Source organism: Phalacrocorax carbo, chromosome 3 (assembly GCF_963921805.1).
Source record: "Phalacrocorax carbo chromosome 3, bPhaCar2.1, whole genome shotgun sequence".
NCBI lineage: Eukaryota > Metazoa > Chordata > Aves > Suliformes > Phalacrocoracidae > Phalacrocorax > Phalacrocorax carbo.
Genome location: NC_087515.1, coordinates 19,514,063 through 19,530,914, shown reverse-complemented (window position 1 = coordinate 19,530,914; position 16,852 = coordinate 19,514,063). Strand labels below are relative to the sequence as shown.

The window sequence follows — 16,852 nt, the reverse complement described above, 5'->3', positions numbered from 1 at the left end:
GCATGGTACAATATGTTCCTCCCATGAGAATGTTTAGCTGTTGTTAAGTCAGAGGCTGTTGGGAACAAAACAAAGCATCTGACAGAATCAGGTTTCCATAAAAATAAAAAAAGCACCCGTCATAAAGACTTTTTAAAGGGAAACTTCAATGTTAGTTGAACATTACTGATCATTTGTGCAGCTGGATAAACACAATTCTTTTACAACTGTGGTAAGCAGAGCATGAGGGTACTAGAAAAAAATGTGACTTGATATTGAATTTTCCTTAACTGAGCTTTCTCAAAGCAGTGGGAGTTAACAGATCGTGAGTTGACTGCATGGGCAAAAAGATGTATTGCAGAGAATGTCAGAAATCAAAGCTAAGAGGGATGGTTTCTTTTAAAACCACTGTGGTCATCTCCACATCTTGCCAGTCAAGAACTGTTCCCAGTAGCGTAAACCAGATTTAACCAGAACATTTCTGTGTCCAAATCTGTAGCTGTAAGTATCAGTAACTCTAAAAACAAGGGATTATATTTTCTTCTTTCTTCAGATTCTGTTTTGTCTAATGAATGGGGGCGTGGATCGTTAGCAGAGCACAGGTACCTCCACTTCTGGCTTACCCGTGACCTCTGCCAGCAGTGACCAAAAGCTGTGGTTACCCAACCACCCTCTGAAGTCCTGCATGAGGTACTCATGAGTGCATATCTGCAATGTGAAAACCCTGACAGCGGGCAGCACTCAGAGGTGTCATCAGAAATTGGTCCTTCAGGACTTCTTCAGGCAAGTGGTTCAAGGGCAGTGAGAACAGGCACGCTTTCCCTGCCTGTGCTGTAAAAGTAATGCAGATACATGAGTGACCTTAGTTACCCCACATTTCAGGCCAATGCCTTTCACAAGCAATTCAGGATCAGCTGCAACAGCATGTGACTCAGACAATTAATAGAATCATAGAATTGTTAAGGTTGGAAAAGACCCTTAAGATCGTCGAGTCCAACCACTAGCCTATCACTGCCAAGTCCACCACTAAACCATATCCTCAAGCACCACATCTACCCTTCTTTTAAATACCTCCAGGGATGGAGACTCCACCACCTCCCTGGGCAGCCTGTTCCAATGTTTGACAACCCTTTCGGTGAAGAAGTTTTTCCTAATATCCAACCTAAACTTCCCCTGGCGCAGCTTGAGGCCATTTCCTCTCGTCCTACTGCTTGTTACTAGGGAGAAGAGACCGACCCCCGCCTCGCTACAACCTCCTTTCAGGTAGTTGTAGAGAGCGATAAGGTCTCCCCTCAGCCTCCTCTTCTCCAGACTAAACAACCCCAGCTCCCTCAGCCGCTCCTCATAAGACTTGTTCTCTAGACCCTTCACCAGCTTCGTTGCCCTTCTCTGGACACGCTCCAGCACCTCGATGTCCTTTGTGTAGTGAGGGGCCCAAAACTGCACACAGAACTCGAGGTGCAGCCTCACCAGTGCCAAGTACAGGGGCACGATCACCTCCCTGCTCCTGCTGGCCACACTATTGCTGATACAAGCCAGGATGCCATTGGCCTTCTTGGCCTCCTGAGCACACTGCCGGGTCATGTTTAGCCAGCTGTCAACCAACACCCCCAGATCCTTTTCCTCCAGGCAGCTCTCCAGCCACTCCTCCCCAGACCTGTAGTGTTGCATGGGGCTGTTGTGACCCAAGTGCAGGACCCGGCACTTGGCCTTGTTGAATGTCATATCGTTGGCTCCGGCCCAATGATCCAGCCTGTCCAGGTTCCTCTGTAGGGCCTTCCTGCCCTCCAGCAGATTGACACTTCCACCCAGCTTGGTGTCATCTGCAGTCTTACTGAGGGTGCACTCAATCCCCTCATCCAGATCATCAATGAAGATAATGAACCGGCCTCAACACTGAGCCCTGGGGAACACCACTCGGGACTGGCCACCAACCGGATTTGACTCCATTCACCACTACTCTCTGGGCTCGGCCATCCAGCCAGTTTTTAACCCAGCGCTGAGTGCTCTTGTCCAAGCTGTGAGCAGCCAGCTTCTCCAGGAGAACGCTGTGGGAGACAGTGTCAAAGGCCTTACTAAAGTCCAAGTAGACAACATCCACAGCCTTCCCCTCATTCACCAAGCAGGTCACCTTATCATAGAAGGAGACCAGGTTAGTGAGGCAGGACCTCCCTTTCATAAACCCATGCTGGCTGAGCCTGATCCCCTGGTTGTCCTGCATGTGCTGCATAATGGCATTCAAGATGATCTGCTCCATGACCTTTCCCGGCATTGAGGTCAGGCTGACAGGCCTGTAGTTCCCCAGATCCTCCTTCCGACCCTTCTTGTAGAGGGGTGTCACATTCGCTAGTTTCCAGTCATCTGGGACCTCCCCAGTTGACCAGGACTGCTGATAAATGATGGAGAGTGGCTTGGCGAGCTCCTCTGCCAGCTCCCCTGCCAGCTCCCTCAGTATCCTTGGGTGGATCCCATCTGGCCCCATGGACTTGTGAACATCGAGGTGAAGGAGCAGGTTGGTGACTGCCACCTCTTCAACAACTGGGACTTCATTCTGCATACTATCTCCATCTCCCAGCACAGGGGCCTGACAACCCTGAGGATGACCAGTCTGACTATTAAAGACTGAGGCAAAGAAAGCATTAAGTACCTCAGCCTTCTCCTCATCTTTCGTGGCAAGGTTACCTTCCACATCCAACAAAGGAGGGAGATTCTCCCTGGCCCTCCTTTTGTCACTGATGTATTTATAAAAACATTTTTTGTTATCTTTAACGGTGGCAGCCAGTTTAAGTTCCAGCTGGGCTTTTGCCTTCCTAATCTTTTCCCTGCATAACTCACAACGTCCTTGTAGTCCTCCTGAGTCACCTGCCCCTTCTTCCAAAGGCGGTAAGCTCTCCTTTTTTTCTAGAGTTCCAGCCAAAGCTCCCTATTCAGGCAAGCCAGTCTTCTCCCCCGCCTGCTCGACTTATGGCACACGGGGACAGCCTGCTCCTGCGCCTTTGAGATTTCCTTCTTTAATAACACCCAGCCTTCCTGGACTCCTTTGCCCTTCAGGACTGCCTCCCAAGGGACTCTGTTAACCAGACTCCTTAACAATCCAAAGTCTGCCCTTCTGAAGTTCAGGGTAGTGGTTTTGCCGACCCTCTTCCTTACTTCTCCAAGAATTGAGAACTCTATCATGTCATGGTCGCTGAGCCCAAGACAGCCTCCAACCACCACATCACCCACCAAGCCTTCTCTGTTCGTAAACAACAGGTCCAGTGGGGCACCTCCCCGGGTTGGCTCGCTTACCAGCTGCATCAGGAAGTTATCGCCCACACGCTCCAGGAACCTCTGAGACTTCTTTCTCTCTGCTGTGCTGTATTTCCAGCAGATATCTGGTAAGTTGAAGTCTCCCACGAGAACAAGGGCTAGACATTGTGAGACTTCAGCCAACTGAATTGGGAGGATCCATACAGGAGGCCAGGCTTACTGTCTAGTCTCGGAAAAATCAGAATATAATTTTCTTTTTTTCCTTTTTCTTTTCTTCTTATAAAGCATTTTTATTTAAAATAGATAAACCTTTTTGTTGTTGTTGTAAGACATCTGGGAATTATTGCTTAAAATCAAGCAATAATATCTAATATTTGTAAGTCTCAGTAGAAGTTATCTGTTGGCCATGCTAATATATTTATCTGATTCTAGGACAGTAAAACATGGAGTTGCAATTCCAATTAGTATGAGAAGGGCCTATCTGGAGCAGTTGGTTTTGTACCCTCAAGGGAGAAGTTGAAGAAAGGAAAGTGAAAAAACAGCAGCAAGTTATACTTTCTGTACTGAGTCACAAATCTGTTTGCTGTCAAATCCAGCATTGTGGTGGTGACATTGACTTATTACAGCTAGAAGCAAAGAATGCAGAAGATAAGGGGGTTTGATCCTAAAGCTTGAAATACTCAAAAGTTTAGTGTTTTGCGTAAGGCCACGATCCAAAGGCTATAAAGGCAGAAGAAAAGCAGCCTTTTGCTTCAGTGCGCATTGCATCAGGTCTTCAGATGACTAGTAATCAGCAGACTTCATTCTGTGTAATTCTGTATGAAAGAAGTGTTAGTTCTCCAATGTATGGTCAGCTGAGGAAGAATAAGACACTCTGTGTCTTTGCAACTTACCCTTTTGGTCAGCAGACATCCCTGTCACTGAAGGCAATGAAGATGTTCTTGCACAACTGGTGGAAAGGCATCTAGCCGTGCTTTGCAACTGCTGCTTCCCACTAAGCCATCACCAGAGAAAGAATTAGCAGGGACTCCATTGCCACATAGCCCGAATCTGAACGCTGGCTTATATTTAAATGAGCACAGGAATGAGTCTAAAGACTCTATGACCCCAGTGAATTGGGGGATTGGTTTTTCTAAACTGGGAGGCGAATGTCGGAAGATCAGATTACAAGTGGCTACCGGTGTGTTTTCACTGCGTGGAGGGTCAGCTGGAGTTCAGGCTCTGCAAATACCAAGGAGGTGGTTCCAGAGCAGTAAGCACTTCAGCAGTTCCTAAAAGCAGTGGTCTCAACTGGGGGAGGATTTCATAACATGTCTGAAAGTCAAAAGCTTCTTTGACTGCTAATTTAATAAAGAAGAGCGAACCACTGGATAAGCCCCTGGAAGATAGACTAAATCAGGCTAATTTGTTATATAAGCCTTTTTTAATGTGGACAATTAAGGTGACAGTAAGATGACTATGTGTTTAATTCTCCAAATAACTGCTGGCGTGTATTGACATTAAAGATGGGAGAGAGCAAGTTAATTTCTGCTTGTTGTTTTCAACACGTGCCAAACTCTTACTTTACACCACTAAGCAAAGGCTGGAAGTTTTGTGTTTCATATGCATGAAGTAACAGTTGGCACAAATCACTAAGGGGAGAAAAATAAAAACCACTAAAACCCAGCAACCCAAACTGTCACTTGCTGACAATTTTTTTTACTCGCTCTTCTGAAAAAAAACAAGAAGTAGTAAATGAAGGCCTCATGCAGAATATTCCACCTGAATAAACCCAGGTGTCTGGTCCTCCTCAAGGTAAATAATGTGCTGAGAAGGCAGTGATAGCCTCAGTTTTCCAACCTCCTCTTTTCTGCAGGTTGGAAAGCAACATCATGGGCGGTCCCAGACTGGGATGAGAGTGGAGTAGCAGAGGATGACAGCACTTGACTCAAGTTGGTTCTTTCTTCTGCTGAGGCCCTCGTCCATGGAAAACCTGTTCTTCCCCATTGCTAGGAATGGAGGTGCCAGGCCTCTTGGTGGCTAACGGCATCTGCCCTGCTTGGGTCACCTCCACCATGTGGATCAGGATAATGGAGTTTACATCCTCCCGTTACCAGCACTGCTGGATTCACCCCAAAACAGCTGGAGGTAGCTATATCTGCACAACCTGCCTCTAACTCAGGTGTCTTCATATAGGCCTGGGATATCTTTGGTGTTTGAGCCATGGCTGCCAGGGCCCTGGAGGCACTAAGGGGCCCTAGTGTCCCTGCCCATCCCCCTGCCCACCCTGCCCATGGCCTGGGACCCCATGGCAGCCCCCCAGGGCCATCAGTCCCTGCCCCAGTGATGTTGCAGCAGGGCCAGGCTCCAGCTCCCCATGGCTCTGCCTGGCCATGGGCCCCACCAAACCGGGCTTGCCCACATCCCATCCCATCCCCACAGCCCATGCAGTGCCCTGGCAATGGCCATGGGTTACATGAGTTTTCTCATGTGTTTTCTGTTTGAGCTGATGTCCTGTGCTCACAGGGCTCAATGGCCATCTAATTCTTCCCTGTCAGTTATGTAAGCAAATACATAAATATATTTATTGATAGTCAAAACTTGTATATGATACATAGGATATATCTTTCAAAAGTATTATGTATTGTTCCTCTATGATTTCCTCATCCACCTCACTGTAATGAGATCTCCCTTTTTCTCCTCCTTGTTCTCTCTAACTTGGTGTCTGCAGGAAAGAAGAGGAACCGAAGGTGAAGTCATGCAGCCTGGAAGGCAAAGGGTGACAGTGGGCAAATTCATATCAAGCATTAATTTCCGCATGTTTCCTATCAAATCACTCCCGAATCACACAAATATGTACTCTCCTCCTATTTTGTTGATGGCTAGAATATCGCCTTTAATTCAAAGCTTACTTGTTCAAATCACTTCCTTATTTTGCTTTTGAAGAAAGAAGCTGTTTTTGCAGTTTGACATGTTTGTTGTTTTCAGACCATGTTGACTTTTCGTAGGGTTCACTCTAGGCTTCCTAAGACTGACACCTTATTATCTCACCTTACGAAAATCATGCATGACTTCTGGGAGCTGTCTATCAAAAGGAGAGAACACACTGAGAAACTGGTACCTTCTCTCTAATTATCCTTGTTGATTGTTGTTTAATGAACCTGTTAACCACCTGAAATGACTTGCATCTTTATGTCACTGAAATTGGTGAACAGTACTTCATGGTCTTTCTTTGCAACGTTTAAATGGCAAATCCTACCCCGTGCAGTGTCCCAGTCTAACTTCTCCTTCAGTCTGATGGTTCCCAAATGCAGCTGGCTTCGCTCATGTTGGGCAATAGACCCCTTCGTGTGCCTTCAGAAGAAACGGCTGTATGTGAACATTCCCTTCTCCCCTTATCTCCTATCCTCTGACAACTGGCTTGGTTCAAGGTTTACACCTTTCAGTGAAGCACTTCAGCATACACTTAGGTCTAAGCACTTAATTCCTGTCATTTCATTGAATAGGGATGGATTTAAGTGCCTACTTGTAGTTCACGGCTTGCCAGCACTTCAACCATTTATTTTGCAGTGGCCAGATAAGATATAAGTTAGGAACCAGCCCTAACAGTCTTGTGGCTGGAGGGATTGTTTGCTTTCTGGTAGCGATGGACAACACCATTCAAACATTTCCTGATACTCCAAAGTTAGAGATGGACAGGGCCCTAGGTCCAGCTGCACACTGAGGATGGAGGAAAGGTGCTCCCCAGAAACCTAGGTCTGACCTGCAGGAAAATAAGAGAGGGAAAGATTCCCCCACATTCTCTGGTTGTGGCCTAATGGTAGCACCATGCTCTGCTGGAGCAGGACACCGCAGCAACATAGCAGGGAGTCAAGCCTTCATGCCATGGCCATAACACCTCAATTCCCCAGCACAGATCTGGTGGAGGCAGCTGTGCCCTATCCCTTCCAAATCATACACCACCATCCCCAGTCACCCACACAGATCCCTTCCCTGCTGTGCCTCCTCCCAGGATCAGCTCACCCTGAAGAGTCAAGACTATGTATGTTTAAGGGAAGCTCAGGAAGTGAAAACAGAGGGGAAAAACATAATTCATGCTGTTCAGGGTCTGACTGAGCTAACAAAGCCTGAGTACCTTGTCCACACTGGGATTAAATGCTAAGAAATAACATCACAAGAATAAGAGAAAAATAAATAGGCCATATTAATCTGAATGGTAGAAATAATCTTTGGGGTGGTGCAAAAATGAAATGGGATGTGTTGAGGTGTGGCCAGTGATAGACTCCAGTTTTTCACATCAGTTACAACAGAGATGATTTCAGAAGCTGTACTTGTCCTGGGAATAGGGGTTGTAGGGTAGCATGTAGTAATCTATCTCAAACTGAGACTCTTCAGAGAGTTTTTGGCTGGCTTTTGGAAATATCCTTGGAAGATTTACGATCATCTCACTTTTCTCAAATTGGTGTGCATTAGCATTTGTAGCTATGGCAATGAAGAAGTAGTTTGGGACTAGTTGCCAACAGCTTCTCAAGGATTAGAAAAGTCAAACTAATAAGTGACCTTGACCAGATGGCAAAACTCACTCTTGTCCCCTGTGCCCCTGTGGCTCTCCCCACAGGGCATTATATCCAGCCAGTTTCCAGCCCAGGCAGCTGCCAGGGAAGAGCAAACCAGTATGTCCACCAGAGCTTGGCAGAGTTGTAACCAGCTTTATTTAAAGGCTTTTATTTTTTCTTTTTTTTAACATAAGATAGAGCATAATCTGTTTTGCATTACACCAGGTAAAAACAAGACACGAGTTGCTGGCCCTGCTTCAGACTTTTGTGCTGCTGCAGCAACAAAAAGGAGTCAGAAAACTGTGCTCACCAATAAAGCGTGGAGAAGCTGTTCTGCAAAACAAGTCACCTGGCTTGGGCAGCCTTGTGCCCCTGCTCTGCTCCCAGTGCTGCCAGCACAGCTGAGCACCTCTGGGAGTGTGGTCACCCAAAAACTCCAGGCTGCTAGCATAGCACTGGCAGGCCTGAGTGGCATGGCTTAGCGGAGGAGCCCCGTGGCTGCAGTACCTTGTGCTGGCAGCCATGGACAAGCTGCATTTGTGCCCCTGTGCCACTCTGATTATAATTGGGGCCATCAGGGATGGCTAGAACTGAGACAAAAACTGGGCTGCTTTGTTGACATGGGCTTTTAAGTTGTGTAGGTAAGGATGGACAAGTTAAGCTGGGGAGGAGGGACACTAGTCAGCCACCTTGGGAATCCCTCTTTCTGAATGTGGACAGTATCTTTTGTGGCACTGCTTTTGATAGCCGTGGTGTTCAAATGCCCAGCTATTTAGAGATCCAGTAGACTATCAGACAAAAAAAATCAAAAGAAAAAACCCCAACCCACATCATATGTCATTCTGAGTATGTACTTGCTGTGAATGAATACAAAGACCTATTCATCACTCCTAGTGCTCACATAACTGACAGATTAAATCACTCTCTGGCTGTGAAGATGACAGTGGCCCAATAGCTAATGCTGTCTAACAGTTTCCATTAGAAGGCCTTGTTTCTGATTGTTTATAATTTTGCCAGGCTTCAGCTGCTTGAGCTGAAATTTCCCATGCCATATGTCACCACAAACTGAAGTTTTCTGTGTGGAAGGGCCTAGATGAATAGTCATGGCATTTCCAAGTTCATGTATCACTGAAAAGTCACTTGAACACAAATTTTCAGAGTAACCATATATTTCTCCCTTCCCGAGGGAGAAAGAAAAACATCTGGAGCTAGATGCTCCCCAGTGGTCAGTGCTCAGGCTGAAGTTGGAGTTGCGGCTAAACAGCCTCAGTGCAAGAGGTTCCTTGTCCAAGGCTCTCAACTTGGTAGTGTTCTTGATAGTTTTAACCTTTTCCAAAATGACCAATGTCTTCCAAGGCTGTACTTTGGTCCTCTGACATGCTTAGTCCTATATTGTAGCCCATGTTGTTGACAGAAATTGTTTTAAGCAGACTGAGATTATGCTACCAGGGAGCACAATTTGGGAAGATGGCATCTAATGACTTAAGTTTGAGCACATCTCGGGTTTGGGCATATATGATGGCTTGTAGCTCTCCTCTGCTCACCCTTTACCTTTTCCACTGTTTTCCATTTGTCGTATTTCTGACCAGCATTCCCTGTCATGTGGGATCAGGACCAGGTTTTCAGATCTCCTAGTGGGCTGAGCATCAGGCTGAAGTTGCTGTTTCCTGGAGATGAGTTAGTTGGGCAGCTTTTAGAATTACTTCAATTTGGTCCACTGAATGCATTTTTTTTTTTCCTCTGCACTTCCAAACAATACTGGAGAAGTCAAGAGCAACAGCTTTCAGGCTGAACTGAGTTGTCCCCAGGTGAGGTGGTTGTGTTGAGAGGCCATTTGGTGACCAGAAATCAGCAGCATCAGCTTGGTTGCACATTGGGTGGAAATGTGCTCTCTGATCTGCTGCCTATATAACCCTTTCTCTTTCTCTACAGATATTATTAGAGTGAGCTTTACAAGCCCCTAGAAAGGACCTCTAACTGCCACAGGAATCTGAGAAGGCTTGTGTAAGGTCCCTAGGGGAGTTTTTCCTTAACCATTGCGCAACCCAGAAAATTTCCACATCTCAATAAAAAGTCCGTGTGTGCTATGTTTTCCCAAACTGGGCATCAATCTGAATTTTAGGAATTATTGGCTAGGAACTATCTAGAGGAAAACTTGACAACCACCCAGAATATTTTCATTTAACTACCCACACTACCAGACCTTCTGATGATTTAGAGCTTGCTCTGACAAACCTGAATTACCATTAAACTAGATAGCTTGGGTCCAATTAGTAACATTATCCCAGGAAGAAAGTATTTAGGATGGCCTGCAAAACATATCTGACCACTTACTGTACTCTGCTTTTACAGTGGGTTTTGCAGTTGTGCTGTATTCTGTAAGGGCATTGCCATAGTGTTCACAGTACCTTAGCTGGCTAATTTAAAGCTAGCTGGGTATGTCAGTGCCATGCTGCAATTTTAATAGGGTGTGTGGTAGAGACACATCTGCAGTCAGAAATTGTCATTGTTCTGCACTGCCAACATGGTATAATACTCTGCACAAATCCTCAAGCCAGACCTTGGGAAATGAATCTGGATCCTATAAACATTTTAGTGGGAGAAAGAAAAAATACTTGCATGACCTGCCAGGTCTTTTTGTCTCATAGGTAGGACTTCATATGAAGGAAGTGGCCTTTTCCCTTGGTGATAATAAAAACACTTTATGTATTTGCTACAATGGAAAGATCATGCATTATATAGATCGCACTGAACAGTATTCAGTAAACTGCAGATGTCCTTAAGTTTCCATTATAAACTTGATTTTATTCCTATTCCTCACTTTGCCAAAATTAGCTTTATACACCTACAACTTCACAGGCATAATCTTATTCTAGGACAGATTTTTTGGAAGAGTTGAAGGAAACTGGTGAAGGTGTTTAAGAGAGATGATGGCTAAAAAAAATGAGATCATCTGCTTGGAGAGTTTCCTAAAGACTTTTTGGCTTGTCATGTCCTGAAAATTCATTTGCCTAGAGATTCAAAAATATTTCAGATCTGTTGGTCTTGGCTAGAAATGGTGTCTTTGAATAGTTGTAGGCTGTCTGGTGACAGAATTATTTGGTTACTGAAAGTGGTTCCTGCTTCAGTGTGTGTATGCATGTGTGTTATGTGTTCTTTGGAGATCTTTACTCAACTACTCAGTGCCAATGTGCTCATAAATTTATGGTGGCATATGTAAAGTTTCTAAACAACTCTGCATGTATCCTAAACAGACATGTTCATTCTCTGAGCCTAGTCTATCTACGTGTACTACTGTCTAAAATACTCACCGGTGTGTTTCCTGACTGCCACTGCAGTCTGTGCTGAGGCTGACAGCATGGCTTTACGGTCTCTTCTGCATGGTCCCTGGAGATATCTCCCAAATGGAACAGCATTCAAATCTTACTCTACTTATCCCAGCACTCTTTCCTGGGCCAAAAAACTCATACCTATCATGATTTGTGCCAATATGTCAGTCTCTGATGGCTGCGAGCCACACATGATGAGACTTGACTCAATATTATTTTTCAGCATGTAAGTTTTGTGGCTTGTTTCTGGTTTTATGACAAAATAACTTCTGAGGCATAATGTTACTATTGTTAAAGAGGATTTATCTCAAAATATGTGCTTAGGGTCTTAACTGGGTCATTTTTAAAGATGGTTCTTGAAGTGTGACCAAAACCAGAGGCAAACAGATTCATTAGACAATTTTCAGTGTCTCTCACTTTAAGTAAGAAGAATGTGACATCTGGAAATGGTATAGTTGTGCCATACCACTGCATTAATGTGGTCTCTGGATCACTATTTACCCACTGCATCATCCCCTTAGCTTGTACTGAAGGTTATGGTATAGCAATATCGACAGTAAAGTCTGCCCAGCACATACCATTGATCATGGGACATTGCCTATATCCCGTGAGACCTTGTTTTTAGTTAATAGTGTTGCCAGACTTTAACATTTAAGCCTTGATCTTTCTGAGCTCCTGACTTTAGTTGGTTTTGTTGTTGCTGAAGTTAGGTTGCAGACCTACAAATTGCTGGAGCCTTTGTGTATTTGGGAGAAGCATGACACTATGCTTTCTCTGTCTGTTATCTCACCAGCATCTGTTCTTGGCCACTGTTTGAAGCAAGCTGTTGGGCTAGATGGACCTTTGTTTTGACATAGTGTGGATGCTCTTACATTATAGTCTCAGTGTCAACAAAAATAGTTAGCTATTTGCTGAAAACAGGGCTAGTAATTCACTTCATTTTAAAGACTCTTAATAGTCTTTTTACTGTTGTTCTTTTTTGTGAAGAAGCTTTGGTATCTCTGTGCTCGGGAGCTAGGACTTGAACCCTAAGTAAAGCATTAAGTTGGAATCAGGGATATGCTTTTTCCCTCCATTTTGTTTCCAAGTGATCACTTCTGGCTCTTGAGAATCACATTTTGAACATGCTCACTAGAAACTTGGTAAGGTTTTGCACTTAGATGCAGTTGACAGGGAGCATACCCTGACAGGACTGAGCAGGACATTGCTGGTTGCAGACTGCTCTGCCACACAGCGCAGGAACTGAGTACAGCAGGACTGTCCAAATGGCTCTTGTCCTCTGGGACTGAAGAACTGCCTGACCTGAAGGCAGAAGTGACTAACAAGTTTACAGGGGCTTTCAAGAGGGAAAATGGGTTATGATGGTAAGAAGATGAGATGTAAAATTGACATCTAGATGGATTAGGGGAAAACTGGAACATGCCTGGCTCAGTAGAGATGATCTGGCTCTACAGAGATGATAAGGAGAAGAGGAAAGACTTACAGCAGGGAGAGAGGAGGATGGTCTGTGATCTTGGAGAAGACCTCTCTGAGACCTGGAGCTGAGCACAGGCTTCCTGTGTTCAGTTTCTATGTTTGGCTCTTGGCTATGGACTTACCATAAGGGACTTCTCCTTCCGATACAAGTCCACGCAGCTGTTGACAGTCATAGACTCACTGAGAGACAGGCTTTCACTGGAGAGGGTCTGGAGAAGTCATTAACTCTACCTTTCTATCCCAAGACCAAGTTACAATCATGTCACCCCAAGCTACAGTATCTTATCATTGATATTGAAGTTTTGTCCAATGTCTAATCTAAATCTCCTAAGCTGTTTGGTTTATGCTTCTTTATGTTTTATTCTTCCTCATCTTTCCACTAAGAACATATTATTTCCTCATTTTTTGCAATACCATTTTAGTTGAAGAATCTTAACCTGCCTTCTTCTCAGTTGTTACTTCTTGGGCAAACCTCCCTCACATTTCTTGCAATCTTCCCTCATGTTTTCTGGACCTCTGTCCATTTCTGCTGATCCCCTCTGGCCTCATGCCAACGAGTTCATATCTTTCTTGAAGAGCAGTGCACTAAGGACATGGTCTTCCAGGTGAGTCTTTATCAGTGGGGATCAGCCCACATGGACCCTTTCAGTAGTCTTTAAGACCCTTTAGACATCCCAATGTGAGGGCTTTTCTATTCATGTTCAGCTTGTTCCACCAAAGTCCCTGGATTTTTCTCTTGTGAACCAGTACCTAGACAGTTACGCAAGTACAGATGAGTATTTCTGTGTTACAATGGTATTTTGCACTGTTGCATTCCATCCATTTTAGATGTCTCTTTAAATATATCAAGATTATTTTAAATTCTGATCTTTTAGCATCTATAACATCTGCAGTCCTTCCTTGCTCCTCCTGCAAGTTTAATAATCATACTTCATATTCCATCTTCTATGCCTTCAATGAAAACATAACATAAAACTTTATATGGGATGAAGGCCCACAGAACTCCTTGCAAAACATGTGTATTTTGATAGGTTATGATGGAATTACCCCATGGATACAGTTATCCAACCAGACTTGACCTCTTGCCCCTTCTCACAGCAGTTTCATGTAAATCACAGTTCACTAGCCTGTTCATGAGGATATTATAGGAAGTACTGCTAAAGGCCTTGCAAAAAATGAAATAAAATAAATAAATTCAAGCTATATGACACCTGTGGCCATTACTTCACCCTCCCATTACCTCACCTCCTAGAGTTAAGTTGACCAGGTTCAGGCAACTGTAAAACATCTAACTTAACTGGTTACTCTCTAAGCAGGTCTGGCATATTTTAGGCCGAAATTTTACCCCTTTTTCCTGTTACTAATGGAACTGCCTTTTGCTGTTGACCCTTTTAGTAAAGACTGATGAAAAAGAGAGGGAAAAATGGACATTAAACTCTTTGGCATTCTTAATGTCCTCTGCTGATAGCCCCCCTTTGAGTAGTGGTCCAAAGTTCCCTTTGTTTTCCTCTTACATACTTACCTGTAAAATTTCTTTTACTTTTGGTAAGTTTTGCTAGTTGCATCTTGTGCATTTTGTCTTTACTAACTGCATACACTCCCTCGAAATCCCCATGAATGGATTATTATGCTGGGTTCTCAACCAGCTGACCTAGTTTCTACTCTACATCTCTCTCTCTCTCTCTTATGCTTGTGGTCAATTACAAGGTTGTGAATTAGCCGACTTCTGCTGAATTTCCTTACTTTTCTCTAAACTGGCATAGGTTTAAATTGGTTTCTTATTAGCATTTCTTGAAGAAACTGACAGCTCTCCATAATGTGTTTTTCCCTTAGATTTGCCTCTTACAAGATCTTCACTACCTACTCTCTGAATTTATTGACATCTGCCTGCTTGAAATCTAGTGCTGTCAGTCACTCAGTTGGATCAAGTGGCTGAAGTTGACACTATGTTCGCTGCAGTACTGATTTCTTGTCAAATGTCGTATCTGGCAGTAGACTGTGAGTCATATGTTACACTGCCCTCTACCTACATGTGAAACTGCTGTTCAGCTAAGGGAGGTAGTGACAATTACAGTATTAGCTCTTAAGATTTAGGATGCTGTTCAGAAATTAGCACAAAGAATGGGAAGAAAAATATAACTTCAGAGAAACCTTCTGTAAGGCCCTTAATAACTAATAACTGCCCTTATAATGGATCACATTCAATGTGGACAAAGGCTCTGTGCTGATGAAACGCTTAGAACACAAATTCTTTTTGATAATAAATAATGCAGACCAAAGTATGCAATGATCCTTGCTCTAATTTGTTTACTAAAAACTTAGAACATTATGCAGCTGTTTCATGGTGCAACAGGCAGACAGTGAGACCACAGCGGGGGAGAGGAAGAAAAAAGCAGTAAGCTTCACCTTAAACAAAAATGGCTCATCAGTCCACACTGGACCTATGCCTTGTAAGAACAGTGACAGAAGCTCTTACCGATATCTAATGCAAAACCAGCAAGACTTTAGTTACTACTAAAACCCTCTAATAATGTTGTTTGAGACCACTGTAAATACCTCATGGCTGACCTCCTAGGTCAGCTAGAGATGGTCAGAAAGTCAGGCCAAGGCTGGTGCTTATATTAGAAAGCCTTCCTGTTACACAAATATTTTTACTGGCAATATTATAATGCAAGTTTCTTTACTATCGCTTTGAGTCAATTTAGATTCCCTGAACAATGAAAATTAAGTTCCAGTAACCAGTCCTAGCTATGGTCAATTTTTATGACAGGTGTAAATGAATAAAAATGGCAATGTGGTGTTGGAAGACAGAGGAGCAAGCCTTGCCTATAATCAGAGTACTGGTGATGGTTTAGAGAAATCCAGGTTGTTGAATCACGCCAACTTAACATACCGCAGGGAACGAATGTGCAGTGTCAATGCGCTACCTAGCGGCTGTATCGATTATGACCGTATTCCTTAATTGCTGCTCTGCTTGTGACTTTAGTATTAAGAATTACTTCAGGTGAAACCAGGATTTCTAACCCTGTAACTATTCCTTAATGAATCTAAGACATTTTAAGGCTATAGGTAATTAATAATAATTTAATAAAGGTAGTAAAGTCTGCATGAATATGCAGACAAAAATGTTGCTGGCAAGTTCTAGGCAGTTATTCTTGTCATTAACAGCATTCTGACATGCACTGGACAAGCAGTTAAGATTTTTTTTTCTGCTTCATATACAGACTATGTTCTATATCAATTAATAAAAGTGTTTCAATAACAAGTTTAAGTATTTTCTCTAGCTGCTAGCTTATGCAGTATTTTTGTGAGGTAAAACCAGATAATCTAGATACTTTAAACTGGGTGCGAAGTACACAGTAATGCAAGGCTAGATGTGTTCTTCTCTAATGGAGAAAACTAATCCCCTTGAGATCATAGCCTAGCAAGAGGTGACGATCACGTGCAACAGCATTCTCCTCGTTTTCTGTTTCTGCCAGGGATGTGATTGACCCTCAGTAAATCATACGCTCCTCCTGCTTTCTTATTTATCTGTCTGTGAAATGGAGATAGTACTTTCTATGGAAACTAACACAGCTTAAGAGTTGATGAGTACTCCTGTTATAAAGGCTGCATTTTCTATACTATATATGAAATAGGAAATACTATCTGTATGTATGACCTGTACCAGCATATTTAGGGTACTGCATGAGCTACAACTAACACACAAATTAGTTATATTTAATAAAAAAATAAGTCTGACTCACCATTGCTCTCAGCAATTTTACACTTTTCTATTTAATAACTGAGAAAGCTCCCTGGACAGCTGTTAAATCATCTACCTTTAAATGCATTTCATTAAGTATGTGTATTTGTTTCAGGAGGCTGAGCAAAGACTTGATGACGCAGGTTTCAGCTTGGATAGCATTTCTTCAACTGTTCGTTCTAGGAAAGCATAAATTTTGTTTTGATCTTTCTTCACGCCTTGTGAAATCAAAGGTGCCAATTTTACTCTCCATTTTCAGTAAATAATTTTTCTATTTATACATAATTCTGAACCCTTAAAAACAAATTTAATATAGTTGGCAAACAACGTTCACATTACCCGTGTTTAACATAATTATTTCTGTTATAAAGCTTCCATGGTGTACACATGCAATAGCAGTTAAAAACTATGTATATAAAATGTATGCATAAGTGTGCCCACAGGTGGTTACTGGACTAAGTTTACAGACTGTAGTTGATAAGAAAACCGTGATTTTTAAGAGCAATGCATAAAAGTCAGTTCCTTGGTCTTGCTCTTTT

The 16,852-nt window shown here is 43.3% G+C and overlaps 1 long non-coding RNA gene across 1 annotated transcript in view; it reads left to right on the top strand.

Annotated features, from left to right (window-relative positions):
* Nucleotides 1-655, top strand: part of LOC135312816 (uncharacterized) — a 32,480-nt gene extending 31,825 nt beyond the window's left edge. Inside the window, exon 7 of the long non-coding RNA XR_010372434.1 lies at nt 533-655. This is a non-coding gene — a long non-coding RNA (uncharacterized LOC135312816). The remainder of the gene's footprint in view (nt 1-532) is intronic.
* The last annotated feature ends 16,197 nt before the right edge of the window (nt 656-16,852 follow it).